We start from the raw sequence: 19,679 nt of genomic DNA, 5'->3' as shown, positions 1-19,679 counted from the left end.
AGACAGGTCTCCTAGGTGAATATACATTACCTGAATGGAATCATCTGTCTATGTGATGCTATGAAATGAAAGTGGTTAGGAGCCCAGTCCTTGGTATCAGATAGAACTGGGCTTAGTTTCCATTTGCTGGCTGTGTGGACTTGGGTAAGTCACTTAATCCCTCTGAGTCTGTTTCCTCAACCATACAATACTGACAGTAATATCTCATAGGATTGTTGCAAGGAATGAACAAAATAAGGCATAGAAGGCAGCCAGCATCAAGCAAGCAGTCATTGAATGGAAGCTATTATTTGCCATAATTTTTATTTATGTGCAATGTAAACCCTGGCAACTTCCAAAAGAGATAGGAGTCAGTACACAATAAAAGTCATGCACTCAACCAGGACATGATTAAAGAAATAGGAAATGGGCCAGGCATGATGGCTCACATCTGTAATCCCAGCACTTTCGGAGACCAAGGCAGGAGGACTGCTTGAGGCTAGGAGTTTGAGACCAGCCTGGGCAATATAGCAAGATCCCCATCTCTACAAAAAAAAAAAAAAAAAAATTAGCCAGGCGTGGTGGTACACACTTGTAATCCCAGCTACTCAGGAGGCTAGGCGGGAGGATCGCTTGATCCCAGAAGGTTGAGTATGCAGTGAGACCATGTCTCAAAAAAAAAAAAAAAAAAAAAAAAAAAAAGGAAAGAAAGGAAGAAAGAAAGAAAGAAAAAGGAAATGTCTTATAATCAGATAGAGGAAGGAGCAATCCTATAAAATTCCCAGGCTGACACAGTGACTGTACCTGAGAACTAAATTTTGCCCTGAGCTTCTTATCAGCCAAGACTAAAAGGGAATCATGACAAGTTATCTAATACTATATGTGAGGAAAGAAAGGCAATATACCAATTTTTCCAGAGGACCACACTTCCTCCCAATATCAATTTCTGAAAAGAATTTATCATGGGAACTCTTTCAAAGGGATTGAATAAAAATATAATGAAGCCAGGACTCAGGGTCACCAGCAAACAAAGCACTCAGAAGGGGCCTGCAGGAGTGGAGCTGGGAAGAGACTCTGGAGTCCCCTCTAGGTCATGGTGATGAAGGAAGACAATCGCATATGGCTATCTCTGGCCAATGGGCTGTGAGCGTAAGTGACTCTGTCACTTCCAACTGAAAGAATTCAAAAGCCAAAATAAGACCCTCTAGTTCCCCTTCTGCTGCCATGGCAACCAGTGATATTCCCATAGGGGACCCAGTCACCAGCCTGGGTTCCTGCATGACTAAATGGATCACTGCCCACCTGCACCAATCCACCTTAGAGTTTCATGAGCAAGAAACAATCTTTTATGTTTGAAGACATTTAGATTTTAAGGTAGTTTGAGCACCAGAGCTTAGACTAGCCTAACTGATACAAATCATTTTTGTCTTTGTTTTGAATCTTTGACAAATTTATATATATGTATATATACAAAACTTCATATGTGTATATTATATGTATATATGCACACACACAGACATGCATACAATTTATGTATATATTTATTCATATATACATATATAATAGATCTACATATAATATACATTATATATACACATTCATATAACACACACACAAAAATACACATAGATTAGATAAACAGATAGGTGGGTAGATAGATGATTGATTGATAGATGTTATATGTGATGGCCAACAATTAGCTTCAAGTCTGTTGCTGCAGTTCTCTCCTCCATTGTCATTTGACAAGAGCCTGTGTATTGCACGTCTGTTTCACAGTTGGGAACAAATGCTCTAACCACTACCACCCTGTACTGCAACAAATACCTAAACAAACAGCTAAACCGACAGAAAAGGATTGGGAAAAAGAAAGGAGGAAATGGCCACAAGGAAATAGTCTCTTGTACTGATGTCAAATGAAGCAGGTGTTGCCTCCTGAGAACCTTACCCTTAGCTTCCTGTTAACTATTAGAGGAGTAAATGAGATATCCTGAAGGTTCAAAGGCATGATAATGCTTCCTGCTGCCGTGGAAAAAGCACAAAGAGGGTATTATCCTACTTTCTTTCTCCCTAGTTTTTGTTTCTCTAGCACCTCCTCAATAAGGGCTATTGATCCATTTATTTCAAGTCCTCCTTTCCATATCCTATTTAGGGTTTCTCACTTCAGTTTGAATGGTTTTCAATCACAAGACCAAGCAATGACATGTCTTCTAAGGCTGTTAATTGAGGACTCCTTATTTGATGTTGTAAGGCTTCCTGATTTGAATGGATCATCAAACTATCTTGTCTTTGTCATTCAGCTAATTCAGAAATCTTCAAGGGATCAATTACATCCTAGAATATGGATGAGGTCATATTCAAGCTATTCACCTGGCTCTCTGCTGCCTCCTACTTCTCCCAGCCTCAAGCTAGCAGAATGCGGGACCACCCACTCACGAGTTCTATTCTGCACCACCAAAATGATCTCACAAAACCCAGACACTCAGTCAGAACTGCTAAGGGTTGCCAGGGCAAGCTTTGTGTGTAACAACAAAAAACTGGAAGCGATTCAAACATTCACCAATAGGAGATGAGCTGAATCAGTCACAGGACATTTGCGCAGTGGAATATCATGGAACTGTCACAAAGAATGCTTTAGCTCTACAGGCGCCAGCAGCAGATGGCCAGCTATGATTCTTGTCTTTAATCTCCTTTCCCCATCTCCTGTCCCAGGCTTGGCTAGAGCAAGTGACCATGCAGCCTGTGAATTGTCCAAAAGTTAATTTTCTAACTGAGGCCATTGGTTACCTGAAAGACAGGAAAGAGAAACCAGAGCCTCACAAAACAGCAGTCTGATCAGCACCAAGAGCAGGAAGTTGCCATGAGACAGGCAAAATGAGGCCACAATGTCCAATTTGAGCTGTACGTTTCGTCTTCTAATGGGGTGAACTTTGTCATGAAAACGCAATTAACCTTTCAACCTGAATGAAATCAACGTTCTGTTCTAGCGACGATCTTGTAAATGATACAAGATCCCTACATACTTAAGACGCACATTTAAAATTAGAAAAATGATTCTACAGAAGCTCTTAACTAGTTCCAATGAATCGTCATTTATTTGACTCAAAACAGACCAACCAACTTTTTAAAAATGGTTTTTGTAGCAGAGAATGGAGAGAAGGAAAGAAACTAGTCCCACTAAAATTCTGTTTTGCCAACTAAATACATTAAAGGCAATGACAGCTATCACAATTGACTGTCACCATTATCGCATAAAACATTTTATGGACATTAAAAAAAGGAGAGGGCAGGCTGGGTGCAGTGGCTCACGCCTATAATCCCAGCACTTTGGGAGGCCAAGGCAGCTGGATCACGAGGTCTGGAGCTCGAGACCAGCCTGGCCAGCATGGTAAAACCCTGTCTCTACTAAAAATACAAAAATTAGCTGGGCATGGTGGCATGTGCCTGTAATCCCAGGTACCTGGGAGGCTGAGGTAGGAGAATCACTTGACCCTTGGAGGTGAAAGTTGCAGTGAGCCAAGATCATGCCACTGTACTCCAGCCTGGGTGACAGAGCAAGACTCTGTCTTAAAGAAAAAAAGAGTAAGACCCCATTTAGAAGGAAGGGTAGTTCATGTAACTGAATAAATTCAGCTGTATGGAAACTTACTTTTTTACCCTTATTGTTCTTGCTTTGTCCCAAATCAATTCAAACGTTGCATAAACCAAGTTGATCTTAAGATGTTGGGAACACTGAAGTCACATGTCCATGAGTGTTTCAGTCTGGCATTTGATAGGGGTTGGGCTGTGGGTGATTTATGGAGGGTTATAATCTGCAATGCTGGTTTGAAGTCTGAATATTCCAAGTGGCTGACTGTAGGCAGAGCCTCATGTCCTGAAAATCAGAAGACAGAGGATTTAACTTTCATACAAGATGGGCTCATGCTGTCCAACATCTAAAAGCTCTTCCCCCTCATTACGACATATTTATGGCATGGGAGCTGATGTTTCAGGAAAAGATCCTAAAGGAAGTTTTGAAATATGCTTTATTGCTCCTTCAATCTCTTTATCAATCACTCCTCCCTGGCACAATGACAAAACCAAAATTTCTGTAGTGGAAGTAAAAGACCTAAGACAGACCGTAGCTATTGAAGCAGGATACCAAGATGCAAATGTCTGGTTAGAATAAATATTCCATCTGCACTTTAAATAAGCAAGTGTTACACTTGTACACACTGTAGAGCTGAGGCCCAGATTGTTTCCTTTCCACTTAGATGGTCCTCGAATCAAGTGGACATGGAGTGCATGGTAGATTTTTTTCAAGATTCCACCACCTGGGATAATGAATTGTGCCAAGCTCTTTCTCTGCTATTTCCTGAAGTTCAACACCTTGCAGGTCAGCCCCCGAGGGCCATACAGCCTCCATCTCCCAAGGCAAAGTTCACCTCATGTCTCTCATGACAGGGGGATAACTTAGTGTTCCTTGGAAACGTTAACAGGATGCAGTGAAGTCAGGCACTTCCAAAAGCCAACCCATCAGTCCACCCTTACTCATCCCCGAGCAGACGCATGGTGGTATTGTGGAGGGCCTTTACTGGACACTCTGCCAAACAACTGGAATGGTACTTGTGCTCTAGTTCACTTGGCTAACCTTTTTACCCTGGCATTTTATCAACCAGAAAGAGAGAAAAATACGACATAGGCAGATAAGAGAAGCCTCAAAGGAAGCAGACCCTTATGGGTCTTTTGATTCCCATATCTATTTAGATGCCATTGGAGTTCCTCATGGAGTACCAGAAAAATTTAAAGCCAGGAATTTAAAATTTAAAGCTACAGGTTTTGAGTCAATGTTGTTTTGGTGAGTGATGAATAATAAAAACGTAGATTGGGTAAACGACGTTTATTACAAACAGCAGCTTTTTGTTAACTCTCCTAAAGATGCCGTTAAGGGAGTAGCTGAACAATTAAGATCCACTAGTCAAATGGCCTGGGAGACTGGGATAGCTTTAGATATGATATTAGCAGAAAAAGTTGGTGTTTGTGTTATGATCAAAACTCAGCGTTGCGCCTTTATCCCAAACAACAGTGCTTCCAATGGAAACATAACACAAGCCCTCCAAGGGCTTACTGCCTTATCAAATGAGTTAGCAAAAAAATTCCGACATTTACAACCTTATTTCAAATTGGCTCGAGAGACGGTTTGGCCAAGAGATCATAGCCTCAATTCTTACTTCCTCAGCAACTGTAATAAGTATACTCCCTCTTGTTGGGTGCTGTATTATACCATGCATCTGCGGGCGAGTACAAAGACTAGTAAACACAGCACTTACTAAAATCTCCTCGAACCCTCCCCAACCTTATTCAGAAAAGTTACTTCTCGTAGAAAGTCAAACAGAGCAGTTGAGTCAAGATATGTTAAACAAGCCTGAGGACGAACCATAAAGTAAAAGAGGAGGAAAATTGTAGGGAAGTTCCTCTTCAAAGTTCCTTTCTTAAGAATTCATAAGTGTTAGAAATAATTGTTTTAGCCGGGCGCGGTGGTTCAAGCCTGTAATCCCAGCACTTTGGGAGGCCGAGGAGGGTGGATCACGAGGTCAAGAGATCAAGACCATCCTGGTCAACATGGTGAAACCCCGTCTCTACTAAAAATACAAAAATTAGCTGGGCATGGTGGCGCGTGCCTGAAATCCCAGCGACTCAGGAGGCTGGGGCAGGAGAATTGCCTGAACCCGGGAGGCGGAGGTTGCGGTGAGCCGAGATCGCACCATTGCACTCCAGCCTGGGTAACAAGAGCGAAACTCCGTCTCAAAAAAAAAAAAAAAAAAAAAAAAGAAATAATTGTTTTAAACACTTTCTTTGAAAGCCTTCTTGCCTTTTTGCTAGAAGCCCTATCCTATGTAGCTGTTAGACATGCTTACAGGCACCTAGTACATTCTATCTCCTTGTACTTTAACCAAGATATATATGCTGAACGTGCTGCCGGGCATGTCCCAGCTTGCAGCCTATGTCCCTTCCTTATTTGGACTTCCTTTTTTTGCCCTTCATTGCTTCCATCTCTTTAGAAAAGTTTCAAGTTATTAACCAATCAGGTTTTAGTTTAGATTGTGATGTCTGGCTCCAGCCAATGGAGATCGGACACAGCAGTAAGGACCATCCCAAATACATAAGAAATAAATGTCTGCTTTCCTTTACTCATTGTACCCTAGTGGCAAGATTGCTGGTGGGTGTACCCTTTCTGTAGGAAGTAAAAACAATTGTTTTGCTGAGAGATTCTTTGTCCCAGTACTAATTTTTCTTTGTGGCAACAAATGAAAAATTTTGTACATAACATTCTCCTTCCATCTTCACAAAGCAAGTGATGCTTCATGCTTCCATTTTACAGATGAGGCCACTGAGGCTCAGAGGACTCCATAACTTTTCTGAGTTCTTACAGATGGTAAGTGGGCATAGAAATTTAAACGTAAATTGAATGAGTTCTTAACTGCTACAGTGACCAATTTCCATGTAGGCTGACTGAGTTGCTTTTTTATTACATATTTAATAATATATTTTGAAAAATTGATGAAGATTGCTTAATCAGAAACAGACACAGAGGGGGCTGGGTGCGGTGGCTCATGCCTGTAATCCCAGCATTTTGGGAGGCTGAGGTGAGTGGATCACTTGAGCTCAGAAGTCTGAGACCAGTCTGTGCAATATGGTGAAACTCCATCTCTATGAAAAAAAATTTTAAATAATTAGCTGGGCATGGGGGTGAATGCTTAGTTCCAGCTTTTGTTTTGCTTTAAAAAGCAACTCAATCATCTTAAAAGCATTTTTTATTGCCCCCCTTTTTTTTTTTTTTTTTTTTTTTTGAGATGGAGTCTTGTTCTGTTGCCCAAGCTGGAGTGCTTAAATTTCACTTCTGGGTATACATCCAAAATAATTGAAAGCAGGATCTGGAAGAGATATTTACACACTCATGTTCAGAGCAGGCTTATTTGCAAGAGTTAAAAGGTAGAAGCCACCCAGGTGTTCATGGACAAAAGAATGGATAAACAGACTGTGATCTCTACATACAGTGGGCTATTGTTCAGCCTTAAAAAGGAAATGCTACAGCATGGATGAGCATTGAGGGACATTAAGCTATGCGAAATAAGTCAGTCACAAAAAGACAAATACTGTCTGATTCCACTTACATGAGGTATCTGACACTCATAGAAACAGAAAGTAGAATAGTAGTTGCCAGGGGCTGGAAGGAGGGGGAAAAAAAGGAATTATTTGATGGGTATAGTATTTCAGTTTTACAAGATGAAAAGTTTCTAAAGATTGATTGCACAACAATGTGAAATACTCATTACACATTTTTTTACTACAATTTTTAAAAAGAGTGCTAATATGTTTAACAACAGTTACAATATTTCCATTTATAAAACATTTCTGGCCAAGCACAGTGGCTTACACCTGTAACCCCAGCACTTTGGGAGGCCGAGGAGGGTGGATCACCTGAGGTCAGGAGTTTAAGACCAGCCAGGGATGGTAGTGCGTTCCTGTAATCCCAGCTAATTGGGAGGCTGAGGCTGAAGAATTGCATGAACCTGGGAGGCGGAGGGAGGTTACAGTAAGCTGAGATTGTGCCACTGCACTGCAGCCTGGGTGACAGTGCAAGACTCCATATCAAAAGAAAGAAAGAGAGAGAGAGAGAGAGAGACAGAGAGAGAGAGAGAGACAGAGAGAGAGAAAGAAAGAAAGAATGAAAGAAAGAAAAAGGAAGGAAGGAAGGAAAGAAAGAAAGAAAGAAATTTCCACTCTGTTGGTCTTACATACTTCTGATATTCACTGAGGCAGATTCTCACCTTGCTATACTGTCTACTTGGGAAAAATCCAAAAATTAGCCAGGTGTGGTGGCGGGTGCCTGTAATCCCAGCTATTTGGGATGCTGAGGTAGGAGAATCGCTTTATCCCGGGAGGGGGAGTTTGCACTGAGCCAAGATTGCGCCATTGCACTCCAGCCTGGGCAACAGAACAAGACATTGTCTCAAAAAATAAATAAATAAAAAATAAATAAAATTGTGCCATATGCTTAAGCCTCAAAGCAAGCACAATAAAATTGTTATTGAGATGTTGAACAGATATTCATCACAGAAATAAAAGGAAAAGGAAAAATTGTAAAAACCCACATCCCTGAACACATTTTCCTCCTGCCTCCACCAGACAAAGATGGTTGACAAATGTGACGCTTTCATACCTACCTCTCTTCCCAGTGTGCAGGGAACAGAGGGGAGGCAAACCCAGGGGTTCTAAAGTGAGCAAAGGTGGCCAGGTGCAGCACTTTGGGAGGCTGAGCTGGGAGGATTGCTTGAGACCAGGAGTTCAAGACCAGCCTCCTCTTGAGCCTGGGAGGTGGAGGTTGCAATGAGCTGAGATCGTGCTAGGGCACACCAGCCTAAGAGACAGAGTGAGAGTCTATCACTGCAGATCAGCCAGTGAGGAGCAGGGAGAGAGGCAGGAGGGAAAAAGTGGATTTGCTACTATCACATAGAAGAGGAGTATTTAAAACAGAAAAGCGGGCCGGGCGCGGTGGCTCAAGCCTGTAATCCCAGCACTTTGGGAAGCCGAGGTGGGTGGATCACGAGGTCAAGAGATCGAGACCATCCTGGTCAACATGGTGAAACCCCGTCTCTACTAAAAATACAAAAAATTAGCTGGGCATGGTGGTACGTGCCTGTAATCCCAGCTACTAAGGAGGCTGAGGCAGGAGAATTGCCTGAACCCAGGAGGCGGAGGTTGCAGTGAGCCGAGATCGCGCCATTGCACTCCAGCCTGGGTAACAAGAGTGAAACTCCATCTCAAAAAAAAAAAAAAAAAAAACAGAAAAGCGCCGGGCATGGTGGTGCATGCCTGTAATCCCAGCACTTTGGGAGGCTCAGGCAGGAGGATCACCTGAGGTCAGGAGTTCGAGTTCAGCCTGGCCAACATGGTGAAACCTCGTCTCGACTAAAAATACAAAAATCAGCCAGGCATGGTGGCTTATGCCTGTAGTCCTAGCTACTCAGGAGGCTGAGGTGGGAGCATTGCTTGGACCTGGGATGTGGAGGTTGCAGTGAGCTGAGATTGTGCCACTGCACTCCAGCCTCGGCAATAGAACAAGACTCCGTCTAAGGGGGAAAAAAAAAAAAGGCAATAAAAATATTTTTAAGATGATTAAATTGATTTTTGAAGAAAAACAAAAGCTGGAACCAGGCATGCACCACCATGCCCAGCTAATTTTTAAAAAACATTTTTCGTACAGATGGGGTTTCACCATGTTGCCCAGGCAAGGGAAACTGAACCTTCTTCTTATCGAAGATTGAACCTGCATTCATAAGACAAATTTAAGATTTGATAAGGGCTTGAAGTTTGCTAAAAAAATAGGCATAGTTAAACAATGACCTGCCATTGCTTAGCTTGTTTTCATCTAAGTTGCTCAATGCCCCAGAGTCACATAACTGAGGGTTGCAAGATTTATGTGTTTTTGTTTTTGTTTAATTTTGAGACGGGGTCTTGCTCTGCTGCCCAGATTGGAGTGCAGAGGTACGATCATAGCTCACCGCAGCCTGGACCTCCCAGGCTCAAGCTATCCTCCCACCTCAGCCTCAGCATCCCAGAGTGCTGGGATTACAAGTGTGAGCCACTGCTCCTGGATGGCTGCAAGATTTATAACTTCCCCAACTACCCCTATAGATAACACCACTATTGTGGTCTTTGGGCCAGGTGTGGTGCCTCATGCTTGTAATCCCGGCACTTTGAGATGCTGAGGTGAGAGAATGGTTTAAGCCCAGGAGTTTATGACTAGCCTGGGCAACATGGCAAGACCCTCATTTCTTAACAAAAATAAAAAAAAAAAAAAAAAAAAAAAAAAGAACTGGTCTTCGAGATATTTTTCAGATTTAGCACTTCAGCAGACCAGCAGACAAAGCTGTCCCCACGATGGGAATAGACTCAGCTGTGTAAAGACAGTTTTAGACACCCCCATGATTTCATCAATTGTTTCAGTTTCTCAGACCCCCAGCCTGCCAAAGTACTCTTAACCTTAGCCTATGAATTCTCAGGGAAAGATGAGTTTAAGACTTTTCTCCCTGTTCTTGCTTGGCTGGCCCTGTGACTACTAAACTCTTCCTTTGCTGCAAAACTGTTGTTCTCAGAGCATTTGTCTTTCTGGACAGTGGGTGTGATGAACCTGTTAGACTGTTATAACAATAGTGAAATAAATTACTTTTTTTTTTTTTTTTTTTGAGAAGGAGTGTTGCTTTGTCATCCAGGCTGGAGTGCAGTGGCATGAACTCTGCTCACTGCTAATTCCACCTCCTGGGTTCCAGTAATTCTCCTGCCTCTGACTCAGAGTAACTGGGATTACAGGTGCTCGGCACCATGCCCAGCTAATTTTTGTATTTTTAGTAGAGATGGGGTTTCACCATGTTGGCCAGGCTGGTCTTGTACACCTGGACTCAAGTGATCCACTGGCCTCAGCCTCCCAGTGGGCTGGGATTACAAGCGTGAGCTACTGTACCTGGCCAATAAGCTACCTTTTACAATAAATCTATTAGGTAAAAAGAATGGATGAAGAGCAGTATACATGGGAAACAGAGGAGCATTGTGATGAGGAGGAGCAAAAATAATGAAGGTGGAACGCAAATGACTACAGTTTGGAAAACAATGGATGTTAAACAATAATGCAATTACACACTCCCTTCATCCCTTACACACACACACACACACAGACATACACACAGAGACACATACACACACAGACACACACACACACACACACAGAGAGATACACACACAGACAGAAAGAGAGAAAAAGAGAGGATACTAGTCTATAATTCTAAGAATTCTTTTTTTTTTTTTTTTTTAATGGACTTTCACTCTTGTCGTCCAGGGTGGAGTGCAGTGGCGCGATCTCAGCTCACTACAACCACTGCCTCCTGGGTTCCAGCAATTCTCCTGCCTCAGCCTCCCAAGCAGCTGTGATTACAGGTGCATGCCACCACTTCTAGCTAATTTTAGTATTTTTAGTAGAGACAGGGTTTCGCCATGTCTCCTGACCTCAAGTAATGGATCTGCCTCAGCCTCCTGAAGTGCTAGGATTACAGGCATGAGCCACTGCAGCTGGTTAATTCTAAGAATTCTTGAAAGGCAATGAAAAAGGATTTAGAAAGAAGAAATTGCTCATTCCCAGGAATCTCATTTCAACCAAAGTTTTACATGAGAAGTTCTGGAAGCTCCCATTCCTTCTGTAGGCACCTGATCTTGGGCAGACGATGCCAATACAAGGATAATGGCCCCCACACGTGGGCGAACGGTTGCCAGAGCACCAGGTCATGGGACGCTCACACACAGGTACATTTCAGCAGAGACATTGATTTCGTTTGCTTGCCTGCACTTCGTTGGTCTTTCTGAGTTTGCCGTATTAGTGTAATGATTACTTTAGCTGTCAGCCTTGATGCCATAACAAACAAATGCCTAGGAACTCCTTTATCTGCAATGTGTAATGTTTAGGACCAGGAAATAAAGGTAATGTCAATAGTCTCCAAATAGCATGTGAAAGCAATAGCTTCCATTACTCAACTAGCAAAGCCTTCCGGTAACTAAACATTTGTTAGCGTGAGATCTCTGTTGGCTTTTCAGAGTGTCACACACATTCACAGCCATACACTTAGGCTCCTTAGAGCCTAAGAAAATAAGTTCTTTGCTTAGAAAATAAGGTCTATGGTTTCAAGACAGCAAGATCAAACCGATGAATAGGAAAATATAAATACACACCAGGCATGATGGCTCACACCTGTAATCCCAGCACTTTGGGAGGCTGAGGCCAGGAGATCACTTGAGGCCAGGAATTTGAGACCAACCTGGCTAACACGGCAAAACCTGGTCTCTAAAAATAAGAAAATGAGCCAGGCACGGTAGCTTGCACCTATAATCCCAACTACTTGGGAGGCTGAGGCATGGGAACCGCTTGAACCCAGAAGGCAGAGGTTACAGTGAACCGAGATCATGCCACGGCACTCCAGCCTGGGTGACAGAGAGAGACTGTCTCACAAAAACAAAACAGGAAAATATAAATACAGCAAAATGGTCACACCCTCTTGTTCTTTTTGTTTCCTTTCCCTTCTGTAAGGAATTTACTAAATTTTCAAGATATTTATTCAATTCCCAAGGAAAGGGAATGTAAAGAGAATGTAAGATTTTAGCTTGTTAAATGAGTAAGAGTCAAAAGCTAGAAAATGAAAAATGAATTTGTATTGCTTGAAAGGCGTCATCTAAACATGGCAAAAAAAAAATCCATCAAGAAAATGGTCTAATGTATTGTGTTTACCCCTGAAGCAATAAATGCTTCTTATAACACCGAATTAAGATGAGTTCTAATATAGTTTTTAAATGAGAATTGGGGCCAAGCAAGGAGGTTCAAGCTTGTGATCGCTAGTACTTTTAGAGGCTGAGCCAGGGCCATCGTTTGAGGCTGCAGTGACCTATGATCTTGCCACTGTCCTCCAACCTGGGGAAGAGAACAAGATGCTGTCTCAAAAAAAAAAAAAAAGAATTGAGAAATTTGGGAGGAGTTGGCAAATGTCACCAATTAATCTCCACAAGTACAATTTGTTTTTTAAAAAGCTAGAATAGGCCGGGCGCGGTGGCTCAAGCCTGTAATCCCAGCACTTTGGGAGGCCGAGGCGGGTGGATCACGAGGTCAAGAGATCGAGACCATCCTGGTCAACATGGTGAAACCCCGTCTCTACTAAAAATACAAAACATTAGCTGGGCATGGTGGCACGTGCCTGTAATCCCAGCTACTCAGGAGGCTGAGGCAGGAGAATTGCCTGAACCCGGGAGGCGGAGGTTGCGGTGAGCCGAGATCGCGCCATTGCACTCCAGCCTGGGTAACAAGAGCGAAACTCCGTCTCAAAAAAAAAAAAAAAAAAAAGCTAGAATAAGAAGATTCTTTTATTTTACATGTATGTTTTGAAGCGTATCAAATCTCATTCCCCTGGCTAAGATTCCTCCTCTTTGACCATAATCCTTTCTTGGAAGGAAGTTTCTGAGTCAGTTGCATCCACTGTCTTAGGGGAAAGGAAGTCTTGTTACAAAGTAGCATTAATCAAGTGGGCTTAGAGTTATAGTTTGGGTGGCTGAAAGGAAGCCCAGGTGACTAACGCTACTTTGTAACAAGACTTTCTTTCTCCTAATGCTGTCCCTAAGGTGGGTGATGCTCACAGGCCTTAGATGTAAAACTGGTGGATGCAACTGAATCGCAGTACAACCTTTGCTGTTGTTCTGTTTGAAGCACGCAGTGTGTGTCTGGCTTGCATTCTATTTTAGAAAGAGAGTGGCAGAAAGAATGGATCTAGAGCAGTGGTTCTCAAGTGGGGGCGATTTTGCCTCTGAGAGCACATTTGGCAATGTGCGGAGACATTTTTGGTTGTCACAGCTGTGGCAGGGGCCATGATATTGGCATCAATATCAGAGAATTATTTGGCCCCAAATGCCAAGAGTGCCAAGGTTGACAAACCTTCATCTAGGGCAATGGTGTCCACTTTCTGTGCTGATGGAATGGTTCCCTACCTGCATGTCCCATATGGCAGCCACTAGCCACATGTAGCTAAGGAACACTTCAAATATGGCTGGTGTGGGAACCAAATTGAGAAACTAAATTGTTTATGTTTCTTCTTTCTGAGACAGGGTCTTGTTTTGTCACTCAGGGTGGTGTGCAGTGGCATGATCACAGCTCACTGCAGCCTCGCACTCCTGGACTCGTGATTTCTGCCTCTCAGCCTCTTGAGTAGCTGGGATTATACATGTGAGCCACTGTGCCCAGCTATTTAATTTAATTTTAATTAACTTTAATTTAGTTCACCATGTTGCCCAGGCTGGTCTTGAACTCCTGGCCTCAAGTGATCCGCTGGCTTTGGCCTCCCAAAGTGCTGGGACTGCAGGCATGAGTCATTGTGCCCAGCCAAAACTCCATTTAAGACATTACCGATGAGGATGCATCTGACAGCATCAAGCTTGGGTGCCCATGAGAGTCACTTGGGAGCCTGCTGGAGAGCGAGGCACATGGACCATCAGGTGACCCACTTGTCCTAGTTTGCCCACGACTTCCCTAGTTTTAGCACTAGAAGTTCTGTGCTAAAACTCCGTCAGTCCCAGGAAGACCAGCCCAGCCCAGGACCATTCCCAGAAGTTTTAATTCACTAAGTCTTGAGTGGGACCTGGCAATTTTGCCTTTTATCGGGTTTCCTAAGTGATTCCTAAGTGATGCACCAGAGCTTGAGAATCACTGCATATCAGCCAGCGAGGAGCAGAGAGAGAAGCAAGAGGAAAAAAGTGGATTTGCTACCATCATATAGAAAGTGAGCACTTAAAAAGAGAAGCAATAAAAAAAAAATGTTCTAAGGTGATTAAATTGACTTTTGAAGCAAAACAAAACAAGAAGTGGGTTTGTGGGTTGCTTGTGCTTCAGCAGATTGGCCCCTTCTTGCTTGGTTGGATGGCTCCACCCTACCTGGAAGAATGAGGACCCCCCGCCCTGGGACAGCTGGAGACAAGTCAAGGTGCACGTCCCGGCTCTTGCACCCACTGAGATCTGCCAGGAGTGGGCTCCTCTACTATCCGACAAGAAAGGATGCTTCTTGCTGGAGACCTGTAGGCTATAGAAACCTGTCCTCTTCCCTTCCCCACTGTCAGTGTGCTCAGAATCCTGCCAGGAACCATGAAAAATGATACACTTTAATGCTCCCTTTGGCTAGGGATCCTCCTTGTTCTCTACCACCAGGTCTGGGAAAGGCAACAGGAGGCAATGAAGCTGGGGTGACTTTTATGCACACCCTGCATGTCTAGGTCTGCATCAAGTCTCCCTCTTTTAGAGGAAAAATAACTTTCTTCTGGATCCATCTTAGAGGTCAGAAGCATAGCTCTTTATGAGACCAGTTTGGACTTATATAGTCCTACAATGCTTAAACAAGTATTATACAACACAATCCAAATATTATAGCTCCAAATTTGCAAAGAAAAAAACACAAAACAGAAACCAATGATAACAAAACAACTTATATATCTATGCCAGGCACTGTTATAAGAACCAGATAGGAATTAACTCATTTAAATCTTACCATAGCCTTAAAAATAGGTGCATTGGCCAGTGTGGTGGCTCACGCCTGTGATCCCAGCACTTTGGGAGGTCAAGACAGGTGGATCCCCTGAGGTCAGGAGTTTGAGACTAGCCTGGCCAACATGGTGAAACCCTGTCGATACTAAAAATATGAAAATGAGTTCAGCGTGATGGTGTATGCCCGTAATCCCAGCTACTTGGGAGGCTGAGGTGGGAGAATCACTTGAACCTGGGAGACAGAGGTTGCAGTAAGTGAGATCATGCCACTGCACTCCAGCCTGGATAAGAGTGAGACTTCATCTCAATCAATCAATCAATCAATCAATCGCTTGAGAAAAGGCTAAAGCAAGACAAAGAAGGTAATTGAGAGAAAGGGAGAAATGATATTCAAGAGGCAATGGAAAAAAATCCCAGGATAACAGCTGTGCCCCAGCGCCAGAAAGCAGTCGGTCCAAATTACACCACCCGACAAAGAGAATGAGTAAGAACTGGGGTGACCTCAGAGATACAGTAAAGCTGTGTATATTTTCTCTGTCAACAAGAAGTAAATCAAAGACAAATAAAAACTCCAAAACAAGCAGTCCTCTAAAAGCTGTAAAGAAAGTTGGAATGAGATATGAATAAACTAAATTCTAGCCTGTCTGTGAACAGTCAAGGGTGCACAGGAAAAAAAAAAAAAATGAATAAAAAAACCTCAGTTCACCTGGATCTTCATCTCAGCTTCTTTCAGTGATTCAGATTAAGTGACATAGAATTAGCTGTCCCTTTCTAGGAGCTCAACTTCTCTAATGCACACATAATCACAGCTTTGAAGCCAGGTAGTTTTCACTTTTCATAATCTACCTGTGATATTGTGATTTGGGATAAGAAATATATCTTTGGTCTTTATTCCAGGTTTCTGGCACAGGCTCCTAAAACCTTGGAGTTTCCTAGGTGATGGGAGCATCTTTTGTTCTAATATTTGGTCCTTGGTTCCCGTCCCTAAAACAGAGCTCCTAATCCCTTGGAAATTCCTGGGTGATGGGAATGTCTTTTGTACTAATGAGGCAGCCCTTAACAAGGGCTCCTGGATGGAGGCTGGTCACGAGAAAGACCAAGCCAGGGTTAGAAGCTTGCAAATTTCAGCCTCGCCCGTCATCCTTCAGAATGAGAGAGGGACTGGAGATTGAATTAATAATCAGCAAAGCCTCCATAAAAACCCTCAGTGAAGGGTTGGGAGATCTTCCAGGTTGAACACATCCACATTCCTGGAGAATGACACACCCCAACTCATTGGGACAGAAGCTTCTGAACTTGGGACTCTTCTGGAATTCACCCTGTATACCTCTTCACCTGGCTATTCCCCTGTATCCTTTATCATATTCTTTTTTTTTTTTTTTTTTTTTTCCGAGACAGTTTCACTCTTGTCGCCCAGGCTGGAGGGCAATGGTGCCATCTTGGCTCACTGCAACCTCTGCCTCCTAGGCTTAAGCAATTCTCCTACCACAGCCTCCCGAGTAGCTGAGATTACAGGGGTCCACCACCACGCCTGGCTAGTTTTTGTATTTTTTGTAGACAGGGTTTCACCATGTTGGCAGAATGGTCTTGAACTCCTGACCTCAGGTCATCCACCCGCCTTGGCCTCCCAAAGTTCTGGGATTACAGGCCTAAACCACCACTCCCGGCCTGTGATATTCTTAATAATATACAGGTAAACCTAAGTAAAGGTTTCCCTGAGTTGTGTGAGCCATTCTTTCTAGAAAATAATTGAACCTGTGGAAGAGTTACAAAAACTTCTACTTTACAGCCAGTTGGTCAGAAGTTCCCGAGGCCAGGACTTGAAATTGGTAGCTAAAGTTGGAGGCAGTCTTGTGGGACTGAGACCTTATGTGGGTTCTGACACTAACTCCAGTCAGATTATATAAGAATTTAATTAAATTGTTTTGGCAGGTGTGGTGGCTAACACTTGTAATCCCAGCGCTTTGGAAGGTTGGAGTGGGCAGACCACCTGATGTCGGGAGTTTGAGACCAGCCTGGCCAACATGGCAAAATGCTGTCTGTACAAAAAATACAAAAAAAATTAGCTGGGTGCAGTGGCACATGCCTGTAGTCCCAGCTACTCAGGAGGCTGAGGCAGGAGACTCACTTGAACCCAGGAGGCGGAGATTGCAGTGAGCCAAGATAGCGCCACCGCACTCCAGCCTGGGTAACAGAGTGAGAGTCCGTCTCAAAATAATAATAATAAAATTGTGGGACACGCAGCTGGTGTCGGAGACTGGGTCAGTGTGGACCCCTCAAGCCCCACCAATATCTGATCACAGAAGTGTTCTTTGGTGAAAGTACGGTCGGGGAAAACTTTTTTCCTACTATTCCAACCTACCATGCAAGAAACATATAATTGTAGTTTATAAGACACAAAACACAAGTTTATAAACCACAATATGTAAAAAATATTTTAGAAGTGGAGAAATGCAGAAGGAAGAACTTTATTAGAGGAAAATGTCAAGGTGCTAATTTCCTTCTCGCATGAAGTGGAGTCAGCAACGCTGTCCAAGTTTAAGGAACTATAAGTACCTCGTCATTGGCAGAGGTTCTCAGCTGGGAGTGATTTTGCCCCAAGGGACATGGAGCAAAGTCTGGCAAACTTTTCGTTGTCACAACTGCAGTGAGTGTGTTATTGGTATCTAGTGGGTGGAGGCCAGGGATGCTGTTAAATATTTTCTAATGCACAGGACAGCTCCCACAGCCACCAATGATCTGGTCCCACGTGTCAGTCACACAAAAGTTGAGATACCCTGATTTACTGCTACAAAGAAAACAACAAAATATAAATAATGAAACAAAATTAGGAGAGAACAAAATGGGAGAAGGAAGAGAAAGGAAAAGGGATAAATGCAGTGGTGCAACCACAGTTCACCGGACCCTCTAACTCCTGGGCTCAGGTGATCCTCCCACCTCAGCCTCAACACAGCCACACACCACCACGCCTGGCTAAATTTTAATTTTTTAAATTAATCAATTAATTACTTTTGAGGTGTTGCCCAGGCTGGAGGGCAATCGTGTGATCTCAGCTCACTGCAACCTCTGCCTCCCAGGTTCAAGCAATTCTCCAGCCTTAGCCTCCTGAGCAGCTGAGATTACAGGCACCTGCCACCATGCCCAGCTACTTTTTGTATTGTTAGTAGAGACAGGGTTTCACCATGTTGGCCAGGCTGGTCTTGAACTCCTGACCTCATGATTCACCCACCTCAGCCTCCCAAAGTGCTGGGATTACAGGCATAAGCCACTGCCCCTGGCCTATTTTTAAATATTTTTTGGTAGAGACAGAGTTGTACCCAGGCTGATTTCTAATGCCTGGGCTCAAGAGATCCTCCTACCTTGGCCTCCTGAAGTGCTTGGATTACAACAGACGTGAACCACCATGCCCAGTTGCTTACAACTTTTGAAAATAAAAAATGTGATTTCCAAGTAAAAAAGATAAATTAATACTTCAAAATGCAAACAGACGACTATGGAGGTTTCCAAGCAATCCAGGTCCCTAAGTAAAAGGAGACACCTGGAAAGTGGTTTGGAAGCAGGGCATTGGAGTTCCCTTTGGAATACAGTATCCTAAATGTTCCTCTTTTCACCCCACTCAGGGAAGCAGAAAAGCAAATTCTTTCTCTCCTCACCTTTAAATATCCTTGTGTCATAGCAAATTCTCTCTCTCTCTCTTTTGTCTTTCTCTCTTATTAAAGAGACGGAGTCTCACTCTATTATCCAGGCTGGAGTGCAGTGATGTGATCATAGCTCACTGCAGCCTTGACCTCCTAGGCTCAAGCCATTCTCCTGCCTAAGCCTCCAGAGTAGTTGGGACTACAGGTGTGTGCCAACCACACCTGGCTCAAATTTTATTTTTTCAACTCTGATTTGTTCCACATTCACCCCTTGAATTCTGCTATCTTTTCTCCCATATTGGGTAAGTATAAAATCAAGCTTGGAAAGTGTCTAGATTCAATGCTGTTGGCAGTAGGGCCAGGACTAGGGGAAGGGAGCAAGGTAAGTGCTGAGCTGGGATGCAAATTTAAAGGGGGCCAAAAATCCCGGGAATCAAGTGGATTTGCCCATTTTCACACCTGAGACTGGGTAATTAATAAAGGAAAAGAGATTTAATGGACTTACAGTTCCAAATGGCTGGAGAAGCCTCACAATCATGCGGGAAGGTGAAGGAGGAACAAAGACACGTCCTGCATGGCAGCAGGCAAGCGTGCCTGTGCAGGGGACCTGCCCTTTATGAAACCATCAGATCTCGTGAGATTTATTCACTATCACGAGAACAGCATGGGAAAAACCCGCCCCCATGATTCAATTACCTCCCACCTGGTCCCTCCCATGACGTGGGGATTACAGGAGCTACAATTCAAGATGAGATTTGGATGGGAACACACCATATCATCAAAATAAATAATATTTTAACGTGATTTTTTTTAAATAAAAATAAATGCAAAAGAACCCATGATAAAAAAAAAATCAGCATGTTCAAAACAGACAGGATCAGAATGGCTGCTTTGTGCTTTTGGCTCTGGCTCTGATCTCAGCGCCGCTGACTGACAGTCAGAACCTTGCGATCCAGGTTTCCATG

At 43.3% G+C, this 19,679-nt stretch overlaps 1 protein-coding gene across 1 annotated transcript in view; it reads right to left on the bottom strand.

The window, feature by feature from the left end:
* The window catches only part of TMC5 (transmembrane channel like 5), an 81,134-nt gene that overhangs the window by 58,821 nt on the left and 2,634 nt on the right, over positions 1-19,679 (bottom strand). Inside the window, exon 2 of the mRNA XM_032242704.1 lies at positions 3,626-3,850. The gene's annotated coding sequence lies outside the window, so the exon portion shown is untranslated. The remainder of the gene's footprint in view (positions 1-3,625; positions 3,851-19,679) is intronic.

Source organism: Sapajus apella, unplaced genomic scaffold, assembly GCF_009761245.1.
Source record: "Sapajus apella isolate SASKATOON/1434 unplaced genomic scaffold, GSC_monkey_1.0 scaffold51, whole genome shotgun sequence".
NCBI classification, from domain to species: domain Eukaryota; kingdom Metazoa; phylum Chordata; class Mammalia; order Primates; family Cebidae; genus Sapajus; species Sapajus apella.
Note: the sequence above shows the minus strand (reverse complement) of the source record. Positions and strands in the feature narration are given on the sequence as shown.